A 22,564-nucleotide genomic window follows, 5' to 3' on the forward strand; every position below is an offset into this window, starting at 1 on the left:
ACTATTTTATGGTGCTTTGTAACTTGCAAATAGCTGCTAAAAAGGCAAATATGCCAAGTTACCATGTGCTGTTCTACTCAGTTTCCATGATTTATTAGGATATTTATCACTTTAAGATCTGAGCTCATTTTTCCTTTTAATCTCTGCTACCGTAAGACTTCTTGCTTTTGATGTGTTTTTATTGTTACTGACATCAATGTGCCACACTTGAGCTCCAGGGCACACTTAACGGAGAGCACGTATCCTTCCTCTACAATGGAAAGCTTGGTGTGTAGGGAGCAATGAAAAGAACTATTACTAGAATCATTGTTTCTCCTTTGCTAGCAAAGCAATAAACCATCCTTTTTCCTTCTCAAGACCATTTTCTCTTGCTGGATTGGCATCAAGACAGGGACAGCTTTCTACACCAAGGACAGCTTTCTACACCAAGGACTCAAGTACAGAATCATGGAGCCAGAGAAGGAGAAGACTGGGAGGCTCCCCAGGGAGAGCAGCCAGAGGAGACGGGTCCCCGACTGGCTGATGAGGACGCCCGAGGTAAGGATATCCCATTCGAATCTCGTGGACAGGCAGCCCGAGCCCAAGAGAGCCCAGTTGTCTGGCATTGAAATGGCCGAAAACTGAAGTAACCCATGTGATTTGCTCAAGTATGCAGTTCTGGGTCAACCTGATATTGAGAGACCCAGGTGGTGCCAGCTTCTTTACCAAAACCAACTGAGAATAGTGGTTGTCATCCTTCAAGGGATGAGTCAACTACACTTCTACAGGTTCTATTTGGAGTTTGGATTTCTCTGAAAAGCCTTCAAACACAAATTCCGCTTGCCTCCTCCATCATCTAATTTTCTAGCTGATATTATTGGGCTACCAAATCAAACAGCTGGATATCTGCCTAAGACCATGGGAGGATTTTTACCGTCTGCCAGTACAAAACCCAATGTCAACCTGCAGAATGACCCCATCATTCAAAAGCATGGCTCTCAGAAAGTGGGCTTGCTGCGATGCCTTCTGACAGAGGAGGAAATGAAAACATTTGACTTTCCATTACAAGGTTCTCCTGACTGAAAACTTTGTTACAGATCCATTACATTTGGTAGTTACAGAGAACAGCCCTCTCTTTGGGCTGGATGGTGAAATGTGCATCATGTCCAAGGGGAGAGAACTAACACGCATCTCACTGGTTGCTGAAGGAGGCTCGTGTCTTATGGATGAGTTGGTCAAACCTGTTGAGATTGTAGACTATGCCACCTGCTATTCAGGAATCACAGAGGAGATGCTTAAGCTAGTGACGACAAAATTGAAAGACGTTCAGAGGCAGTTAAAAGCACTGCTTCCTCCTGATGCGGTGTTAGTAGGTCATTCCTTAGACGTTGATCTCCGAGCATTGAACATGATACATCCATATGTTATCGATACCTCATTGCTCTATGCCAGAGAGTGGGGCAGAAGATTCAAGCTAAAGTTCTTAGCCAAAGCTATTTTGGGGAAGGACATTCAATGTTCGGAAAGGGATGGTCATGATGCCACAGAGGACGCTACAGCGACCCTTGAATTGGCTCAATATTTCCTCAAGTATGGCCCAAAGAAGATTGCATAACTCAATCTGGAGGCGCTATGGAGAGCCCAAGACCCAAGAAATGTAAGAGAAAAGTTTCAGTACACATACAAAGGTGCATCAGAAGCTCCTTTTTGTATCTGAGAGACAGATGATATTGAACTCCCTTCTTCTGAAAATTGTGAAACTATTAAGTGCCTTTCAAACAGAGGTCTTTGAGCAGGCCAGAAGGCAAGTCCGCCTGTACCCCTTCAGCATTATTCAGTTCTCTTTTGAGCCTTTTTCACCTCTCCTCACTGAGGAAATGAACAAAAGGATGCGGATCAAGTGGACAGAGATGTCAACTATCTATGCTGGACCTTTGAGCAAAGATTGTAACCTAAGTGCTCTGAAGAGGCTGTTTAGGAGCTTTGGCCCATTTCATACAATGACTGCTGTTCTCGAAACACATCAGCCTCCTCTCTCTATACAGTATGAAGTCCTGGAAGCTGCCCAGCTGGCCATTGAGTCCTTGAATGGCGTTCTGGTGGAAGGTGTAAACATAAAGGTACAGATACCCGTGACAGAACTCACTCTCGATTGTGACACACTTGTTAATGAGCTGGAAGGAGATCCTGAGAACCAAGATACTATTCATCTGTCTGGAGTTAGTAAAAATTTCTTAGGACATACTCAGGAACTACCAAACCTCTTTGGTGGCCTGAAAGCTTTGATCTTGCCTACAGATGCTAAAAGCGGAAGACAGGAAAAATATTGTTTCCTGAAATTCAAAACTTGGCAATGCCCAGAGGGCCCTCCATGTCCTCACAGGCAAGGACTGGATGCTGAAAGGCAGGCAGGCCCTAACCCCCAGGCACCTCCACGGGTGGCTTAGGAGCTCACTGCCTGAATCAAGAAGGCCCGCAGGTCTCAGAGTGAGACCTCCTCCCTCAGAGCAGGAGACCTTGCAGAATTTAAAGGCAGAAAACGCAAAGAGTGCAGCCTGGCATTGGAGCCGGAAGATTGGAAGGCTCTACCAAAGCCTGAGCCTGGGTACCCTTTGCGTCATCCTCCTGCCAGGAACCACTAGCCCTCATGGATCTCTCTCTGGCCTAGGACTCATGGGAATAAAAGATGAAGAGAAAAGCACCACCCCAAGCATGGGTTTGCGAGTCGGCTCGCCACTTGCAGTTTCTCATCCTTCCTGGGCGATAGTGGAGAAGATGGTCAGGCTTCAGCTTCTCCAAAGACTGCTGGGCCTCTTCATTCAGTGGACAGCTTTGTGTGGGAAGTTGGTGTACCTGCTAAAGGGTCTAATCCATTTACATGGCATGCACAAGTTTTCAATAAATGCCTAAAATTCAAGCCTTCCTCATCTTAAGACGGGGGAGGGGGGGGACAAAAAAAAGCCACACTGTGCCCCATGAGTCTGTACAATTACTATGTGCCAATTTAAAATATATATATGATTAAAAATAAAGTAAAATGGAAACAATAAATACAATTCATAATTAACCCCCCCCAAAAGAGAACTATTACTTAGAATGTCCCACACTGCAGTCTATTTATGGATATGATAAAATTTTAAAGTTATCTTTCCCATGGTTTTTTCCCCTAATATTTATGTAAAAAGAGGTGCTTCAGTATTTGATATAGATAAGGGAGAAATGAGAATTAGGTACTAACACATTAGGAAAAAGTAAAAAGAAGCCTATATGAATTAGGTATTCTAAATCCTGAGGTCATTGGTATGTACCCTGGTGAAGACACTGGCCTCTAAGAGTGGCTAGTATTGATTTTTTTTTTAAAAAGCTATTTCCACAAAACATAAGAAGTCTGGTAGTTTCATTTAATTGTTTTTATTGGTTATTCAAAACATTACAAAACTATGGCTTATTTCTCTTAATGTAAAAAGTTTCGGCAAACTCAGAAGGTCAAGGGTCATATGTTCTCTTGTGGAAGCTAGAGGGTATGGGGAGAAAATTATTAAAAAATGAAATTTTTTTCCTACCAGAGGGTGGTAGGAACAGGGAAACGGGAGTACTGGGGTGTGATATCAGCCAAGTTATATTGTTACATTGTGTGCGGGTATGAATATATAACAACAAATCCCATGGTTATGTACAACCATAATGCACCCAAAAATTTTTTTAAAAAAGGGAAAAACCAAACTATTTGATGCAAGTTGTGAATAAGTGGTGGAATTGTTTTTTTTTTTTTTTTTTTTTTTTTTAAAAAAAGAGATGTGGCTTGCAAAATGGGGAGAGAAGCAGGCAGGAAGGAAACTGGGATGAACAAATGGGTTAAAAAAAAAATCAATTTCCTGCAAGGGTTCTTTCCACTCCAGATGTTGGCATGATGACAGGAATTCAAGAGAATGGGAAATCGGAGATAAAGATTATGGTTAAACTTAACCAGCTGTATGAGTTATGATTCTCTGGTGTCAAGCAAACCAACTTCAATTTTTTTTCAGAAAAGGGGGGAAATATTGAACAGACTAAGAATCAAGCTAGGCCTCAGAAAGTGAGAAGAACTGGAGCTTGGCCAGTCGCCAGAACTCTTCCATCTGTTCCTGTGTCTATGGATCATTTTCCTCTGCTGTCCTAGGCTGTTGGCAGAACACAGCCACCCCGCACTTAAGATTACATGTTATATTTCTAGCTATCCACTCAAACTGACAACTACAAGTCCTTGGAGAAGATATGACTGATTCTCTCTAGGTCAGGTGGGGTCTGTACAACCTCAGCTAATGCCAGGAAGACAGAATTGTGTGATTAAAAATATGACTTCCAAGAGCTCACAGTGAAAATGGGAAAAAAAGTTCATGAGAAAATGGTATCATGTACTACGCATACATCCCAGGTATCTAGCGTAGCACCCAAACCAGAAAGAGTTGATGTAGGATGACTTGATACTGCTCTGGTTTGCAGGAGTCTCTGGTGATTACTGAGGTCAGCAGTGGGATTTCTGTCTATTCTAGCCCTGTGTGGGAGTTTGCATCACCTCCAGTTGTACTAATGGGTACCCTGGAAGAAGCAGAATGTTGACAGGCAACCTCAATGATCACAAAATATGTGCAAGGCTCAAAATGGTGTTTTAGAAGTAGCCAATAGCCGACTTCATAATTTGAAGATATCTTTCAGTAAATACTGAGAAAATTTTAATTTTAACCTTAAAAAATTAAGTACTCTGGAAGATCCAGTTTTCCAGATCTAGCAAGATAGCATGAAACAGTGGGAAAAACTTGGATTTGAAGTGAATGAGCCACACTTGGAGTTCCGAGTTAATTTAGGCAAGCTCTGATTCCCCCTTTTAATTAAAAAGAAAGCTAGTGGAAGATTAAGTTCTTTTTGACATCACTACATGGCTGTGAGGATCAATTGAATTGGCATAACAACAGATGGGGAATAAGCAAAGTTCAATACAAATGTTAGTAATTACTCAGAAATTGGAAGACAAATGTTCATGTAAGGTACCCAGGGGGAAGACTCACTTTAGCTAGCAGCCACTCTAGCTAGATGCTCTAGGGGTAGGGATGGGGGGGGGAATCCAGCTGGATGGTGAGCGCTCAAACAGGGATAGCCAAGGGCTAACTTAGAAACTTTCCCTTCTAAGAATATTCCTTAGTTGGGGCTGGGGATGTGGCTCAAGTGGTAGCGCGCTCACCGGGCATGTGTGTGGCCTGGGTTTGATCCTCAGCACCACATACAAAGATGTTGTGTCCGCTGAAAAACTTATAATTCATTCTTTTTTTTAAAAGAGAGAGAGAGAGAAAGAATATTCCTTAATTATCAAGCAGGTCTCTTTGCAGAATTTTTGGAGACACGAAACCAGTTAGAAACACTTTCAAACTTGTGTATTGTAGATGGAATCAACTTAGTCACAAGCCTGAGGACTCATAAAGCAACCCCTTGGTGTGGGTATACAGAATTCTGTTCCAAAGATTCAACTTGGGAGGGGTAGGAAGGTGGGGCCCTGAAAGGTACAAAAGAATACTCAGTGTCCCTGGACCAATTATGCTCGGAAGACTGTGGGTGGGGTGATGTCCTAGAAATGAATGCTTGGGGATTTTTGGAGATGTACATCTGTTTGATCTCGAGGTCAACAGGCCATTGCAGGAACATTCAAGCACAAACAGGCTTGTGGCTGGAAAGACAGAGCCTTACCTAGGAAAATCTTGCTAGTTTCAGCTTTTCTAGGAACTATTTGGACTTCTTCAGATAAACCCTTTAAGCCCTCAGGATAGAACACCCACATTTCTTAGAACTTTATAGTCAAAGACCTCAGGATCCTTGCTTAAAAGATGAAATAATTGAAACAGAACTTGAGTGGTTCTTAGTCCAGCAGAGCATTCTATGGTTCTTTGATTAGACTTCTGGCCAGAAATATCATTGTATCTGAGGGTATTTGTCTCAGTACCCTCAGTTGTATAAGGCCATAAGGCTCTTCTAGCAGGACTCCTAGGATACTCTTGTGCTTCACCTTAGATCTTTTGTAACATGAAGCAGTGAGGACATGAGCGGTTTAAGTATTGTACATATCAGGATAGTTGGTGGATGAACTAGCCAACGGATAGGAATGGGCCTGTAAGTATAATCTTTCATTTTTCGAGGAAGGAGGCAGGGAAGATTAAGGCAGGATGAGAACTGGGGAAGAAAGGATAATGTTTAGAATAAAGGCTTAAAAATCCATTGTGAGCCCAAAGGGGAATCCCACTCTTCTTGCATGAACCTAGTTCCTCTTTTAGATATTTGGGAGGATGGTATAATTAGCCTAGGAGACTGAGCAACTTCAAGGCATTTGGAAGTCCCCTCTAGCCCCCATTTTAAAAAGGAGCCTCTTAATTTGGTTCAGAGTCCTGACCACAAATGTGCTGAATCAGGCCCTGGCCACCTTCTGTCTGCCAGCAGGAATGGGACTCTTGGAGGTAGCATTTGACAGTAAGCCTAATTCACTTTCTGGTAAGGAAAACAAAGGGAATGACCCTAAATTTTGGACTGCACAAGCATGTTCAGATGGCAGTGTCAACTGCTGATTACATTCATTTCTGCCTCAATCATTGTCACCTCTTCCCTAATTAAGAAGGCTATATTCCTCATCAAAAAGAACACAGGCTGAACTAATATCAGATGCAATGAGAGTCAGACTGAAAGCTCCTGAAAAGAACTGGCTTGAATTACTACCTAAATATTTAAGATTGTATTAACATCACAGTCTATCCCTTATGGGGCCAGTTTGGGTCTAGGAAGTTGGAGACTGCCCCTGGGAGAAAGGAATGTTAGTGCCTCCAGAGCCCTTTGATTACCAACATTACCTGCCTCATTGCCCCTTCTGAAAGATTGTTAATGAAGCACCCCATGAATAGACAAGGAGCCGCTAGTTAATGTCCCCTAGGCTGCGGCTCTCTTCCTCCACCGTGGCCTTTCCAGCCCACCTGAATTTCATGTCTGCTTTTTCTATTTCTGTGAGGAATGTGATTGAGATTTTGATTGGAATTGCATTAAATCTAAATAGTGCTTTTGATAGTATGGTCAGTTTAACAATATGAATTCTGCTTATCCAAGAAAAAAGGGAGCTCTTTCCATCTTCTAAGGTCTTTTCTTCCTCTAGCGTTCTATAGTTCTCATTGTAGAGGTCTATTTACTTCTTTCGTTGATTCAAGTATTTTATTTATTTTCTTTTTTTGAGGCTATTGTATATGGGGTAGTTTTCCTCATTTACCTTTCAGAGGATTTGTCACTGATATAAATCAAAGGTATTTCTGTGTAGGTATTGATTTTATATCCTGCTACTTTGCTGAATTCGTTTATTAATTCTAGAAGTTTTCTTGTGGAATTTTTTTTTTTAGGTCTTATAGGTATAGAATCTTATTGTCAGCAAGTAGTACTAATCAGAGTTCTTTTCCTATCGGTGTCCCTTTAATTTCTCTCTTCTAATTGCTCTGGCTGGAGTTTCAAGAACTATGTTAAATAGAAGTGGTGGAAGAGGGCATCCCTATCTTGTTCCAGTTTTGAGAGAGATGATTTCAATTTTTCTCCATTTAGAATGATATTGGCCTGGGGCTTAGCATAGATAGGAACATATCTCAACATTGTAAAGACTGAGATATGTTCCTGTTAGCCCTAATTTTTCCATTGTTTTGAACAAAAAGGGGTGCTGTATTTTGTCAAATGCTTTTTCCGAGTCTATTGAGATGGTCATATGATTCTTTAAGTCTATTGATGTGATGAATTTCATTTATTGATTTCTGTATGTTGAACCAAACTTGCATCCCTGGAGTGAATCCCACTTGATCATGGTACACAATCTTTTTGATGTGTTTTTGTATTCGATTTGCCAGAATTGAGAATTTTTGCATCTGTTCATTAGAGATATTGATCTGAAGCTTTCTTTCTTTCTTTGGTTTGTATGTCTGGTTTTGGAATCAGGATGATATTGGCCTCATAGAGGGAACACTTCTGAACTCATTCTATTTCACAAAATAATTTGAGGAGTATTGGTATTAGTTCCTCTTTAAAGATTTTGCAAAACTCAGCTGTGTATCCATCTGGTCCTGGGCTTTTCTTGGTAGGCTTCTGATGACATCTATTTCATTGCTTGAAATTGATCTGTTTAACTTGTGTATATCCATCCTGATTCAGTTTGGGCAACCGATGCCTCTAGAAATTTGGCAATGCCTTTGATATTTTCCATTTTATTGAAGTACAAGCTTTCAAAATTTCTAATTGTCTTCTGTATTTCTGTAGTGTCTGTTGTGATACTACTAAAATCCATGATAAAAAAGGAAATTTGGGTTCTCTCTCCTTTTCTTCATTAGCATGGCTAAAGTTTTATCAATTTTATTTTTTCAAAGGACCAACTTTCAGTTTTGTCATTTTTTTTTCAATTGTTTCTTTTGTTTCAGTTTCATTGATTTCAGTTCTGATTTTAATTACTTTCTGTCTTCTGCTTTAGGGGTCGATTTCTTTTTCTAGGGTTTTGAGATGAAAAAAGTAACACATAGATGACCTAACATTACTTCTTTTAAGGAATGAACTCCATGCAGTGAATTTTCCTTTTTGTATTGCCATAGTGTCCCAGAGATTAATATGTTGTGTTCTTATTTACCTCTAAGAATTTCTTAGTCTCCTTGATGTCTTCTGCAACCCATTGTTCACTCAGTAGCATATTATTTAGTCTCTAGGTTTGGAGTAGCTTCTATTTATTTTACCATTGATTTCTAATTTCATTCCATTATGATTGGATAGAATGCAGGGTAGTATCTCTACTTTTGTGTATTTGCTGAGAGTTGCTTTATGGCTTAATATATGGTCTATTTTAGAGAAGGATCCATGTGCTGCTGAGAAGTATATTTGCTTGTTGAAGGATAAAATATTCTACATATGTCATTTAAGTCTAATTTATTGATTGTATTATTGAGTTCCATAGTTTTTGTTCAGCTTTTGTTTGGAAGATGGATCCAGTTGTGAAAGAGGTGTGTTAAAGGTCACCCAGAATTGTGTTGTGGTCTATTTGGCTCTTGCACTTGAGATTTTGTTTGATGAATGTAGATGCCCCATTGTTCAGGTCATATGTATTTATAATTATTATGTCTTGTTGATGTATGGTTCCCTTGAGCAGTATGAAATGTCCTTCATCCGTTTTGATAAAACTTAGGCTTAACGCTTTATTTATTATGAGGATGGAGAATTCTGCCTGCTTCCACAGTCCATGTGAGTGATATTTTTTCCCCCAACCTTTCACCTTTAGTCTATGGATGTCTTTTCCTATGAGTATCTTGGAGGCAGCATATTGAGTTTTTTTTTTTTTTTTTTTTTTGATCCAATCTGCTAGTCCATGTCTTTTGATTGGTGAATTTAGGCCATTAACATTCTGGATTATTATTGAGACATGATTTGTATTCCTAGCCATTTTTATTTTTGGTATTTTACTTGGCCTGGTTTCTCTGATTAGTTTCTGTCAGTGTCTGCCAATTTTCTTTGTTGTTTTTCATTTCCTCCTGATAGAAAGTTTTGCTGAGAATGTTCTGTAGTACAGGCTTTCTAGTTGTAAATTCTTTTAACTTTTGTTTATCATGGAAGGTTTTTATTTCATCTTCAAATCTGAAGCTTAATTTTGCTGGATATAGGATTCTCAGTTGTCATCCATTCTCTTTCAGAGCTTGGTATAAAGTTATTCCAGGACCTCCTAGCTTTGAGAGTCTGTACTGAGAAAATCAGCTGGATGCAAATTCGCTTCCCCCTATCCATAATCTGATTATTTCTGATAGCCTTTAAGATTCTATCCTTATTCTGTATATTAGACATTTTTATATAATGTGCCTTGGTGTGGGGTCTGTTGTAATTTTGAACATTTGGGGCTCTGTAAGCCTCTTGTATTTGATTTTCTATTTCATTCTTTATATTTGGGAAATTCTCATTTCATTGAAAAGATTATGCATTCCTTTTGTTTGTATCTCCACACCTTCATCTATCCTGATAAATCTTCAGGTTTGATCTTTTCATGTTATCCCATAGTTCTTGGAAGTTCTGTTCAGGGTTTTCGGGGTTTCTTAACACCTCTGCATGGTCAACTGTAGTTTCAAGATTATTTATCTTAATTGCCTGAGGTTCTGTCTTCCAAGTGATCTAGATTGTTGAGATACTTTCCATTGGATTTTTAACATCGTTTGTCTTCATTTTGAGGGATTCTGCTTGGTTTGTTTTCAGAGTCTCTGCCTCTTTATTGAGGTGATCTTTTACTTCCCATGTTTTCTGATTTCATTTCTGAAAGAGTGCTTTACTTTGCAGATAACTACATACATTCTAAACTTCTGACGTTTCCTTCACTGTGGTGTCAATGGATTCTGCTATTAGAGTAACTTGGTTGGTCTGGAGCAATTTGTTTCCTTGCTTTATATTCTTTGTGTGTCTACCCATCTATCATGGATCTGAGGCAGTAGAGTTTCTATCCTGTGGACTTTAGTGTCCCTAAAGGTTTCCAGTACCTCCTTTAGGGGAGGGAAATAATAACCACTACTAATGCAAATAATTTATAGTATTAAGCCAAATAGTTCCTACTATGACATATACAATGTTAATAACTAGTATTTCTATTGTGATAATCTAATAAGAACAGCAAGTTTGCAAAAAGTGTTTATAACTTCAAATGGCAGATGGGAGAGCAGAAGTGATAAGGTATGACTGAGGGTGAAGGAGAGAAAAAAAAATCAAAGGAAGAGTAAAAGAGTGGCTGTCAGCAAAAGAAAAGAGACTCAAGGGAAACGAGAAAAAATAAAATAAAAAAAATACAATTATCAAACATCCTAGTTCACAAAAAACTCATGGAAAAAAATCACTGGCTTTAATGATGCTAGAAATGAAAAATGAATATGAATGTATAGGTTTACAAGTACCATTAAAGGTCAATTAAACAAAAGGAATTTTAAAACAGATCTTGATAAAGAAATAATTCTGTTGGAGCTCAAAAGATTCTCAGTTTCTCTTAGCAGTTTAGGTGGGGTCATCTGAAGTGTGATGCTCCACCCTTTGGATTGCTGGAGTGAAAGAGGTAATCCCATAGGTTGGATTTCTGGAGGAAGAGTTTAGGCTTAGGTGGGCTCCAGCTCTTTGCCAAGTGCCAGTTGGTCTGGAGATTTTTAAATCAGTGCACCTTGAGGACCCAGTATTTACTGATCCACGCTGGAAGACTGTATGTACCCCAGGGATCTCCCCTGGGTTCTTCTGGTGAGGGACCAGATTCTTAGTCGCCTACATTATCTTCACATCCCATGTTTCCTGGTCTATGCTTCAGTCTTCAAACAATTTCTCCCACCCCCATCCTTCCAAGTTCCTGGCCAGGTGTGACTCCCAGCTAGTCCTGCAAGCAGTCAGATTGGAGGGCAAGGGGTAAATCCAGGTGGGTTTCCACAACCAAAACCTCTCCCCACATTTGATTTTCTGCTGGTCACTTAAGCACACTATCATGCAGTGCGTTGACTGGGCCTGCATTTTGGGTCAAACTCAGGTTTGCAGGACTTGCCCCCCTCAGCTACTGGCAAAAGGGTTCCTTCCTTTGTCCTCCACATGCCACCAGAAGAGATGGTGGCTTCTTTCCCTACACATGGATATTGTACAGTGTGTCTTTCAGGTTTGCAGGGCAACATCCTTGATCTCTAAATGCTCCATACTCAGACTCTCCTCAGGCCTCCAAAAATGCAGTTTCCTTTTATTCCCTTATCCCTCTACTATGCTCAAAGGGACCACTCTGGCTGGCCCTTCCAGGCCAGCCAAGGCAGTGGCTGTTGCACTGGGGATTTCTTCCTTTTTCCATTTCCCAAGTCCCCAATCTGCTTTAAATGTCCAGTTTTAAATTCCAGTAAAATCCCCCCACTTTGTTTACCCACCCTGCCGAGAAGCTGCCTATCTGCTTTGTTGGTTTCACTCCCATGGAGCAGCCAGCAAAGTGACCTCCTTTATTCCACCATCTAGAAAAACTTCAGAGTCTGGAAAATCTTTACGAGTCCCGTGACCTGGGGTATTCTGGAATTCCTACTCCTCATGTCACCAGGAAGTATGCATGACATTTGGTAAGCCTCTCGATTCCTAAGACGCTATACTCAGGGATCCTACTCTGACCCATTTGTTGGTTGATCCAGAAATCAATGTTCCATAGAGGAACCCGAGAGACAGAGGGCTTTGAAACAAATTCTGGATATGACTCTTCATTCTACTGCCATGTAAGCAAGGCCAGTACTAACAGGGAATACTAGAAATGTCAGGCAGTCAATATTACAGTGACCTTCAAACAATAAGAAATAGGAATGGATAGATGAATATCCACTTCACATTTTCATTGTCTATCCACTAATAGACAATGCAAAGTGTCCTTATAGTTCTTTAAGGGTCTCCAATGGGACTGAACCCCAGTTAACAAAGTAGTAATCCATTAAAGCATCTTTTGGTCTTATTTTTGTTGCACTTTTCTTTCATTGTGCCTGCTTGGATCTCTTCCAAAATAAACAAGAGCATCCAAGTCTATGTCTCAGAGTCTCCTTTCAGAGAAACCCAATGTAAGACAAGGTTCACTATAGATGGAATTTGGTGAGGAAGGAGGAAATGGAATGAGGAGGTTGAGCAGGTTAAGAGCCAGATCATGTGGGATTTATTGTACATTAAAAATTTGTATTTCGTTCTATGGGCAATGGTATAAAGTAGAAGGATGGCATGAATAAATTACAGTTTCTAAAAAAAAGAAAAAGATCACGTTAGTTGTTTTGAAGAGGATTATTTAAGAGAGTAACAAGGTTTTGGATAGAACAAGAAGGGATAAGTGTGCTTATGTGGGAAAGGTGGCAGTGAAATGGGCTGACTCCAGGTATTTGAGTTTGAGACTACAGTATTTTCTAATGAGAGAGGAAAAATGAGGAAAAATGATGGTGCCATTTCCTGAAATGAAGATGGACACATGCTTCAAATTTCAGATGAGATCATTCTTCCTTGCTCTTGATCCTCTATGCCTAATAAGGTCTAGGATCCACGTGCTTTTTGTCAGATTGGGTAGGTGGAGTATTAGAGCTCAGTGGACACTAATAGAATTTCCTTCACATGTTGGGAAGATAAATAGGCTGGGAAAAAAATGCAGTTCTGTCATTCTAGGCACTATGACCATTATTGCCTTCCCTAGCTTCATTTTATTGTATAACATTGCAATCATTTTTATCTTTAGGAAACTATCTTGACTCAAGTTACATCACACAGGCTGCTGGAAGTTCATATTCTAAGAAGAAAATAATTCCAAATTAAGCCATTCTCTCATGCAGGAGAAGAATATCAGCTTCCTGGACAGCACAGGATACCCAAAGGAGACAGAAGATGGCTTATGCCTCATTAAGCCTGCATGTCAGGTGACACAGGAGGATGGTCCAGAAGACATTGCTTTCTAGACAAAGACAGAAGTACTTCAGGAAGTCTGCCCCTCAACACCCCAGTTAGGTCCAATGGAGTAGGAGATTCCAAGAGCTATTCTGTCCAAACTTTATTCAAGAAAAGAATAGCTTCCTTTAAAATGCTGGAAAAAGCAACAGTTTTTGTAGAATTTCAACAAGAGTAGAAATTCTAGAGCCTTAGATCTAAGTGTTATGAGTCACAAGAAATGTAGCTTTTAGAAATCTGTCTCTACACATGTAGAGGCACAACTCTCATTTCTGTAGATTATACCAGATATGGGGAGATCCAGGGAGGAGAGGGCTCCAGCAGGACAGTGAGTGATAGCACTCCAAGTCCAGTCTCCTTCAAGATTTCTCCATGTACGTGGGACACAATGGTTAAACTATTGGATGACTTAGAAGAGGCTCAACCATCTCCCAGAGACATTTAATCTTTCTGTGTAGACTCCAACTCTACTGAAAGAGAAAGACTGTTCTAAATGCAACTTGAATTGCAGACTCCTGCCCCCAATGGTATTAATGTGTCACATAGCTCACAGCACTGACATTTAACACTCCATTCTTCTAGAATGAGTCCTGGAGACCACATTCACTAGAACTGGGCCAACCACAAAATTATACACTAACTGGACACACCCCAAAGATGTAGAATTTCTACTTAATTTTATCTAAGGACAGGTGACATGGATGAACATAGTTAGAGGTCTGGCAGACACTATTGATGCCACTGTGCGCCCCTGATGCACCTCTCAGCTGATCTGTGGCTGCTGTGGACAGCCTGTCACTTCAAGCATCTATTTGGACTTCTCTGGCTGAGAGAATCCAGCTTCTTCCTTTCCCCCGTCAAGAGAGGTTGCACACAGAAATCACATGTTCTTCCCCATTACTGCATGCTGTCAATTTTCCAGAGAAACCCCGTGATTTAGAGAGTCCTGTGGCAGCCAATGTTACAGGAATGGCCAAGTCTAATGCTGTGGCTCAGTTTTGAGAAGCTCACTTGCCTGCAGATGTGTCACATTTCTTGTGTCTGGTTTATCAGTGAGAAAGATGTTTGGTTAATCACCATCTGACTTTTGTGTCTACATTAAGAATTCAGGCAGAAACAAGATACCAATTTATGAGATTCCATCAAACCCCAACTTACCTGGAGAGAAAGTACACGGGGGTTTCCCAGGTAAGGAGAGGGTATTAGGCAGAAAGTTTCTGTTCAGATGTCCCATCCAGATACCAGCTGCAGGGAATATAGCTAACATTGGTGCTGCCCCTTTGGATTCACTATGACATTTACTGGTCTTTGGGTCCAGGGCCCTCCCAGCTGGCGATGGAGCACAGCAAGAGTATTAAAGCTAGGTCAGTCCTGCTTGTATGGTGCAGGTTTCATTTAATAATCAGCTTTGGCCGATTAGTCTAGTCCCAACGTTCTTGGGCAGTACTGCAGTCTGAGGCCCCTAGCCTCTACCCTCTCTCCTCATACCCATGATGTTAGATCAGCATGATGGTCTGAAGGCTTTCCCTGCCTGCCACCAACTGTTCCTCCTTCACAATGAGGCATTTCCTCATATCAGGCATGTCTTTCACTTGGCATCTGATTTTTGAAGAACCTGAACTGACAGATTAACTGACAGAAGACAGACTTTAACCTAAGATGTGGGCTAGGAGATAGTGGTCTATCATGCCTGAAAGCAATGCAAGACTTCCTAGAGCTGTAAGAACTTCCTACTGTTGGGCTATTGTGTTTGGGAGTTACAAGGGCTTTAGGGTTCTGTTGTATGAACCAAGAATGAAGACTAAAATATCTATTACTTACAGGCATACCTCAGAGATATTGCAGGTTCTACTACAGACCACCACAATAAAGTGAATATTACAATAGAAGTATTATGAATTTTGCTTCCAAGTACATATAATGTTTAACACTGTAGTCTATTAAGTGCAATAGAATAAAAAATGTATATACCTTAAAATACAGACTATTACTAAACATTTTTTTGTGTGTGTGGCAGAGTACTGGGGATTTGACCTACAGGCACTAGACTTATTCATGAAGTGTACAATGAAACTGAGTTACATCTCCCATTCTTGTTTTTGAGACAGTCTCTCTACATTGCTGGGGGCCTTACTAATTTGCTGAGCTGACCTTGAACTTGCGGATCCTCCTTGCTTCAGCCTTCCAAGTTGCTGGATTACAGGTGTGCACCACCACACCCGGCTTATTGCTAAACATTCTAATGATCACTTGAACTGTTAGAAAAGTGACACCAATGACTTGTTCAATTTGTCAGGCTTGCCACAAATCTTAAATTTGTCAAAAATGCAGTATGTGAAAACATATGAGGTATACCTGTGCAACACATCACAATTCTATACCATGTAAATTCTTAGATTGATGAGCAATTTCATAGGCAGGGCCCATTAAGTATCACTTAAATGTCATCGTACTTTAAACACTATACAGTAGTGTCCTAAAGTATACAATATAAGAATTGAGTGGTTATTGTCTCAGGGCTCATGGAATATACATTACATTTGTTAAGTTTCAGAGTAATTTTAGTCAGAAACTACTCCCAAAGGGGAGCAAGGATTATTGCAATCTCTCTTGTGTTTCCCAGACCTATGTCTTATTTGGGTTCCTCCAAAAGCAAACTCAGAGACAAGAATGCAAGTGATTTGAGAAGTAGAGGGAACTCTGGTAAAAGAATGAAGAAGGGAGATAGGGAAGCAAAGTAGCCAATAGAGGGCATCCTATCAAGTCAGCTACCACTATGGGCAACTGGAGCATGATTCCAAGGAGAAATTCTTGCTCCAGTATCATAATTTATGGTTCATTGGGATCCTTTGTTACCAGGCAAGAATCCCCCTCCTTTGAAGGCCAGAACCCATAACAGCACAGAATCCAGATTCATGGGGATGGAAGGTACAATAGTTTCCTATGGCATGCTGGGGACGATGAGTAAAACCACTCCTGCTCCCAATCCTTGATTCCTGGTCCAAGTGAGCTCCCTGCAGGACTCACAGTACCAACATCTTTCTCAACAGTACATTCTGGGGCAATGTATCCATCAGGGCTGGAATTCCAGCTCTGCCTTCAGCAGGACATTTCAAAGGTCTGCGAGCCCAGCTGGTATGGTTTGTGACATCAACTAGGAATATCAACACAAGGGGCCACACCTGCACCTTCTTCAATAAGAGGCTTGGTCAGATGCCGTGTATTTTGTAAGGCCCTGGATAGTCATGCCGAGTGAGGTGCTAAAGAAAGGCGAACCCACATCAGGAGCGTCTCCTCCTGTCTAGTCAACATGCCTCAAAAGGAGCTCAAAAAGCAGCACAATAGCAGGGACTTGGTATTAGTCTCTATTGCTGGCAGTTTGTGTATTCAGAAGCATCAGTAGCTAGACTGGCCTTGATAAGTGAGTCTATTTTGGGGCTGTCCATAGCCTCCATCTCTGCCATGTGGACTTCTGTTTACAAGTCCATCATGCCATTTCTGGGGTTGCAGATAGAAAATATTAACTGGTAGTTATCTTGGCTCAATCTGGAAATGAGGCAAGGGAATATGATACAATTGGAGTAACCACTCAGCCTTCTCCATTCATTCTTCTCATTATAGCTATTAATATCCTCATTGATTTATCATTTTGATTCTACAAATACTGTGTTCTATCATACTGATCTTGATGAACAGGCTTGCTTCCTCAGACCTCTCTTGGCACCAATCCTGTCCATTCAGGTACTCCAGGAAACAGATGCCAAGATGCAATTAGAAGTGTAATAGGATTCTTGGAGGGTAAAGTATGAAAAATAAAGAAATGAGGTGGGGCTTGGAGAATTTTGAAGTACCTTACATACAGGATATCATCTTGGCTGACCCAAGGACGCTCTAGAGTAAAGATCACCCATTAAGTGAGTCCCTTGTTGGTCAGAATTGCCAGACAGGCCTTAGTATCTGAACTGTTAACTCTGACTGGGAGCTGCTCGAATATTGTGTTGGATCCCAAAGGCACTGCAGACAGGGGCTGTCAGCTGCTGTTCTTACACTCTGCAGTAAATTCTGTCCTATAAGAAGATCTGAACAGGGCATCTCCATGGCTGTCACAGGGGGCTGGTTTCTTAAGGCAATCTCCTGCAACCTGAATCAGAGCTTCAGGTTGCCAGGCTCCAGATGACCTTAAATCTGTCAATTGAGGCAAAAGCTACTCATTTTAAAAAAATGAGGAAATAACAGCAAAAACATTAGGATTCATTTGCTCCTACAAGACTGAAAGAAATGATTAAGCAGTAAGGGAAAAAAAACCCTACCACCAGCAACCCAAGACTCATGAATGACAAGGCTCAAAGTGTAGAGACCATGTCAGAATTTTCCTACTCCTTGGCTAATAGAGGAAACTTAAAACCCTGAATGGAAGTTTGAGGCCAGCAATTCTACTTCTGGGTCCCCCTTTGCACATCAACTGAATAGCACTTTGATTTAGTGTATTTTTCCTTTGCTACCTTTAATTTTTTTTTGGCGGGGAGGTGGGTACAGGGATTGAACTCGGGGGCACTCGACCACTAAGCCACATTCCCAGCCCTATTTTTTGTATTTTATTTAGAGAGAAGTTCTCACTGAGTTGCTTATAGCGCCTCATCATTGCTGAGGCTGGCTTTGAACTCATGATCCTCCTGCCTCCTCACCTGGCTACCCTTTTTAAAAAAAATTATAGGTGTGTCGCTTTTCCTATGTTACTCAAATTTCTTGAATATTCAACCTATGTCTTAGCTTGGGTCCCTATCTTAGTATTTAGGCTGCTATAACAAAATTCCATAAGCTGGTAGCTTATAGACAAACAAATTTGACAGTTTTGGAGGCTGGAAAGTCCAAGATCAAGTTTCTGGCAAATTTGATGTCTGGTGAGGTCACATTTCTTAGTACACAGATGTCTTCTTGTGTCCTCACATTGTGTGACGGGACGACCAAACTCCCCCGGCCCCTTTCTAAGGGAACCAAGCCCATTCACGATAGCTTTACTCTTAAGACCCGAGCACCCCCAAAAAAGCCTTTTCTGATATCACTCCAGGGAAACAAAGTTCAGACCACAGGAACCCCCTAAAAGATCCTGACATGAGGACTAAGGATTGCCTCCTAAATAGCCAGGAAATAGGAGTAAAGGGAGAATAGCAAAAGCCAATGTGAAAGGCCTTACTGAAGCCTGCACCCCAGGTTTCTCCATTTGTAGAGGGGTTTGTATACTTCTCAGACTTATACACACTAACTCTTCAGCTTTTTCAGGCTGCATGCAGAAAGGATGCTGGTTGGGTAAAATCCAAGTCCACAAAAACACCAGTCTTGCAATTCTGAGGAGCACATGGCCAGTGTGATGCGAGTTGTAACTCTACTACGGTGGCTCAAGTCATGGATGGCTAAGGGAATGCAAGACAGACATCTGCAGACTGCTCTGGCCCATTTGACCCCAAATCTATTTAAAATAACACAAATAGTTTTAACCCAGAAGAATGAATTTATGATAATGGCACTATGCTGGTCAGCTTTCTGTCACTGTAAGTTGGTTATCTCAGGTAGCTTTTAAAGAGAAAAGGGTTATTTTGACTCAAAGTTTCAGTGATTGCAATTCATGATGGGGTGGACCCATTGCTTTGGGGCCTCTGGTGGGGGTGCCATATGGTAATGGCAGGGAGTATTTGGAGAAGCCCTAGTGCTCACTTCATGTCCAGGAAATGAGAGAAAGGACAGGCGGATGTCCCACAGTCTCCTTCAAAATCCCTCCAGTAATATAAGAGGCGAGACCTAGTGGGAGGCCCTTAAAGGTTTTATCCCTTTAATAGTGCCACCCTAGGAACAAGGCATTTAACACCTGAGCCTTTTGGGGAATTCAACATCTGAATTATAGCAAGTGTACATAAGGAATGACACATTGATCTAATTATGAGCTGCTCCATCAGCTTAAGGGAATTGAGAGGGAGTTCCATAGGTTGACAAGGTAGGAAATACCTAAGCATTGTGGTGTGAAAGTAAAACCTAGAAACAGATCCTTAAAGACACACTTTTCCAAGACCTGGCCCTGCCATAGGGCTTTCCACAGTTATGACTGGGACATCCCCCAAAACCCCTCTAGTCACCAATTCCATGAAAACTGAAAAGTTCTTTATGGACTTGGATTCTGATTATTTTGTTCCATGGCTTGGCTCCCTGCCCAGCTCTGGCTCCTTCCCAGGTATTTTTCTGTTCTTTTCTGTTATTCATCTTGTTCTGAAGCATGAATATCTAAAGACCAACACTGGTCTTTCATCTTAACATTAGGATAAAACAGTACCCATAACAGACATTGAGTATTTTGGACAGACTTCAAGAATAATTCATGTTCTGCCATTGAGTGTCTGGATGGATTCCTCATGCAGTTACCTAGTAGGGCGAGATGGAATACCAGGTTCTTCGGCCCCATTCCCCCAAGCAAGGTACACAACGGATGCGACGGCATAAAGGAGTGCTCCAGGGAGGATTTACCAACCTTTAAAACTTCTACAGCTTAACCTGTGATCCCACGGGATCTGAAAGGATACATGGGTACAACTCCTGCTTACATGAACTAGATTGTTCATACACCATGATGCAAAGTTCACTGGATACAAAGTTCACTGGATTAAAGGAGTTCTGAGATCCAGAGCTGCTGCAACTCTCAGAGCTAAGCTTCAATGGGCTGACCATTTACTTGAATATGCCAGAGGTGCTTATCAATGATAATACTAATGGAGAGACTTAGTGCCAAATGGAATGATAAAAACCTGTTTTAATAAATATAAACTATTCTGATTGGCATGAGATGAGATCTTAGAGAAATGCAAATCAAAACTACCAATTGCTAGAGATGTTGAACACTTTCACATATTTGTTGACTGGTCATATTTCTGTGAAGTGTCTGTTCAGGTCCTTGGCCCATTTATTGATCAGGTTATTTGGGGTTTTTTGGTGGCGTTTGAGTTCTTCATATATCCTGGAGATTAATGCTCTGAGGTGCATGTGGTAAAGATTTTCTCCCATTCTGTAGGTTCTCTCTACTTTATTGTTTCCTTTACTGAGAAGCTCTTTAGTTTGAATCCATCCCATTTACTAATTCTTGATTTTACTTCTTATGCTTTAGGAGTCTTGTTAAGGAAGTCATTTCCTAACCCAACATGGTGAAGATTTGGGCCTACTTTCTCTAGCAATTAGAAATGCAAATCAAAACTACTAAGATTTCATCTCACTCCAGTCAGAATGGCAATGATCAAAAATACAAGCAGCAATAAATGTTGGCAAGTATGTGGGGAAACTCATTGCTGGTGGGACTGAATTGGTGCAACCATTATGGAAAGCAGTAAGGAGATTCCTTGGAAAGCTGGGAATGAAACCACCATTTGACCCAGCTATCCCGCTCCTCATTGATACCCAAAGGACTTAAAAACAACAAACAAAAACCACAGTGTACTACAGTGATGTAGCCACACCAATGTTTACAGCTCAATCCACAATAGCCAAACTACAGATCCAAGTTAGATGCCCTTCAACAGATGAATGGATAAATTGGTATGTATACAATGGAATATTACTCAGCCTTATAGAATAAGTTTATGGCATTTGCAAGAAAATGAATGGAGCTGGAAAATATCTTAAGTGAAATAAGCCAACCCCCCCCCCCCCAAAAAAAGGTTGAATGTTTTCTGATATATGGATGCTAATTCACAATAAGGCGGGGGCGGGGGGAAGCTAGGGAAGTTTTGGATTAGGCCAAAGTGAAGTGAGGGGAGGGGTGGGGTAGGGGGTGGGAAGGACAGTAGAATGAGATGTTATTACCCTACGTGCATATGATTACATGACCAATGTGATTCTACCTCATGTACAACCACAAGAATGAGAAGTTATACACCATTTATGTATGTCAATGTATTCTATTGTCAAGTATAACTAGTTAGAATAAAATAAATTAAAAAAATAAAGTTCAGGTTTAGAAAGAAAGTAAACTTTTTTAGTGAGTCATTTTCTTAGATATTCTCACTTCTAGGCAAATTATCAAGGTTCACTGGGGTTTTATCTTAGAACTAGAGTAGCCATGGTAATACTAACTTGGGTCATTTTCTATGATAGGAAGTCTCTTTTCTCATAACAGCTCCCTCTCTCATTTTCATTCTAGTAGACCCCAAAGCAGCTAATCTGACTAGTTTTGGCAAAACAGCAAACTCCAGAGAGGAAGGACCTACACAGGTGGATCACTCAGCTGTTTACAGTGCACTGTCAGGAACACCCCTCCCAAACCAGCTGTAAGAGATCAGGTGCCTTTACCAGAAAACATATCCAAGAGAATAAGAACCTGTGATATCCAAGAAGAGTAAGGATCTTGTCTTACTTCCATGCCGCCAAATATATTAGTTCAATGTATTCTTGGAACATTCTTTAATGGGGGAAGGGGAGATCAATAGAGCCATAGGCACCGGTGCTTCAAATGAAGTGACAGAATGTTTCTTTCCTCTGAACTCCCTGGGACTGGTTCTCTTCTGAAATCTGTACCTGTTGGTTCAACTCTTTTCCTCTGTTAGGGAGGAGAGGCAGAAAGGCTTTCTTGGGGTCCTATTGTGTTATTCACCTGATTGGGTCAATTAGCTGGGCCAATTAGCTGAGCCTGGCCAACAACCTCCCAAGCACTTTCTGTAGGAATCCAGTCTCTGACTATAATTTTGTCTTCCCTGGAAGCCCTCTCAAAAGCCGTCTTGTCATGCTCCATGCAAGCCAAAGTGCCACAAAACTCAAGGAGCTCTGGTTAGACACTGCCATCTCCTGGCCAAAGCACTGAATTTGGTCCCATCAGGTCTGCCCCTGTGATTCACCCTTGGGATTAGTTATGTGCTCTCCCATCTACCCTGACAGCCAGGATTGGGGAGATGCTCATGGCCTCTCACATTTCATAAGGCATAGAAAAATTTAGAGAATTAGTTGGCAGTATCATCCAGTAGACCCACCTAAAGACCGTATCTCCTTCAGAGAGAAACATCTCTGGAGTCCGATTTCATTTCATTGCCTTCAACTAATATGGTTCAGTGAGTCATCTGAAAGGGATTTTTTAAAAAATTATATTAGTTTT

General features: G+C 41.0%; 1 pseudogene; it reads left to right on the forward strand.

Annotated features, from left to right (window-relative positions):
* Positions 1-786: 786 nt before the first annotated feature.
* On the forward strand, positions 787-2,907 carry LOC107153631 (annotated as a pseudogene).
* Positions 2,908-22,564: the final 19,657 nt, after the last annotated feature.

This window comes from Marmota marmota, unplaced genomic scaffold (genome assembly GCF_001458135.2).
Source record: "Marmota marmota marmota unplaced genomic scaffold, marMar, whole genome shotgun sequence".
NCBI classification, from domain to species: Eukaryota; Metazoa; Chordata; class Mammalia; order Rodentia; family Sciuridae; genus Marmota; species Marmota marmota.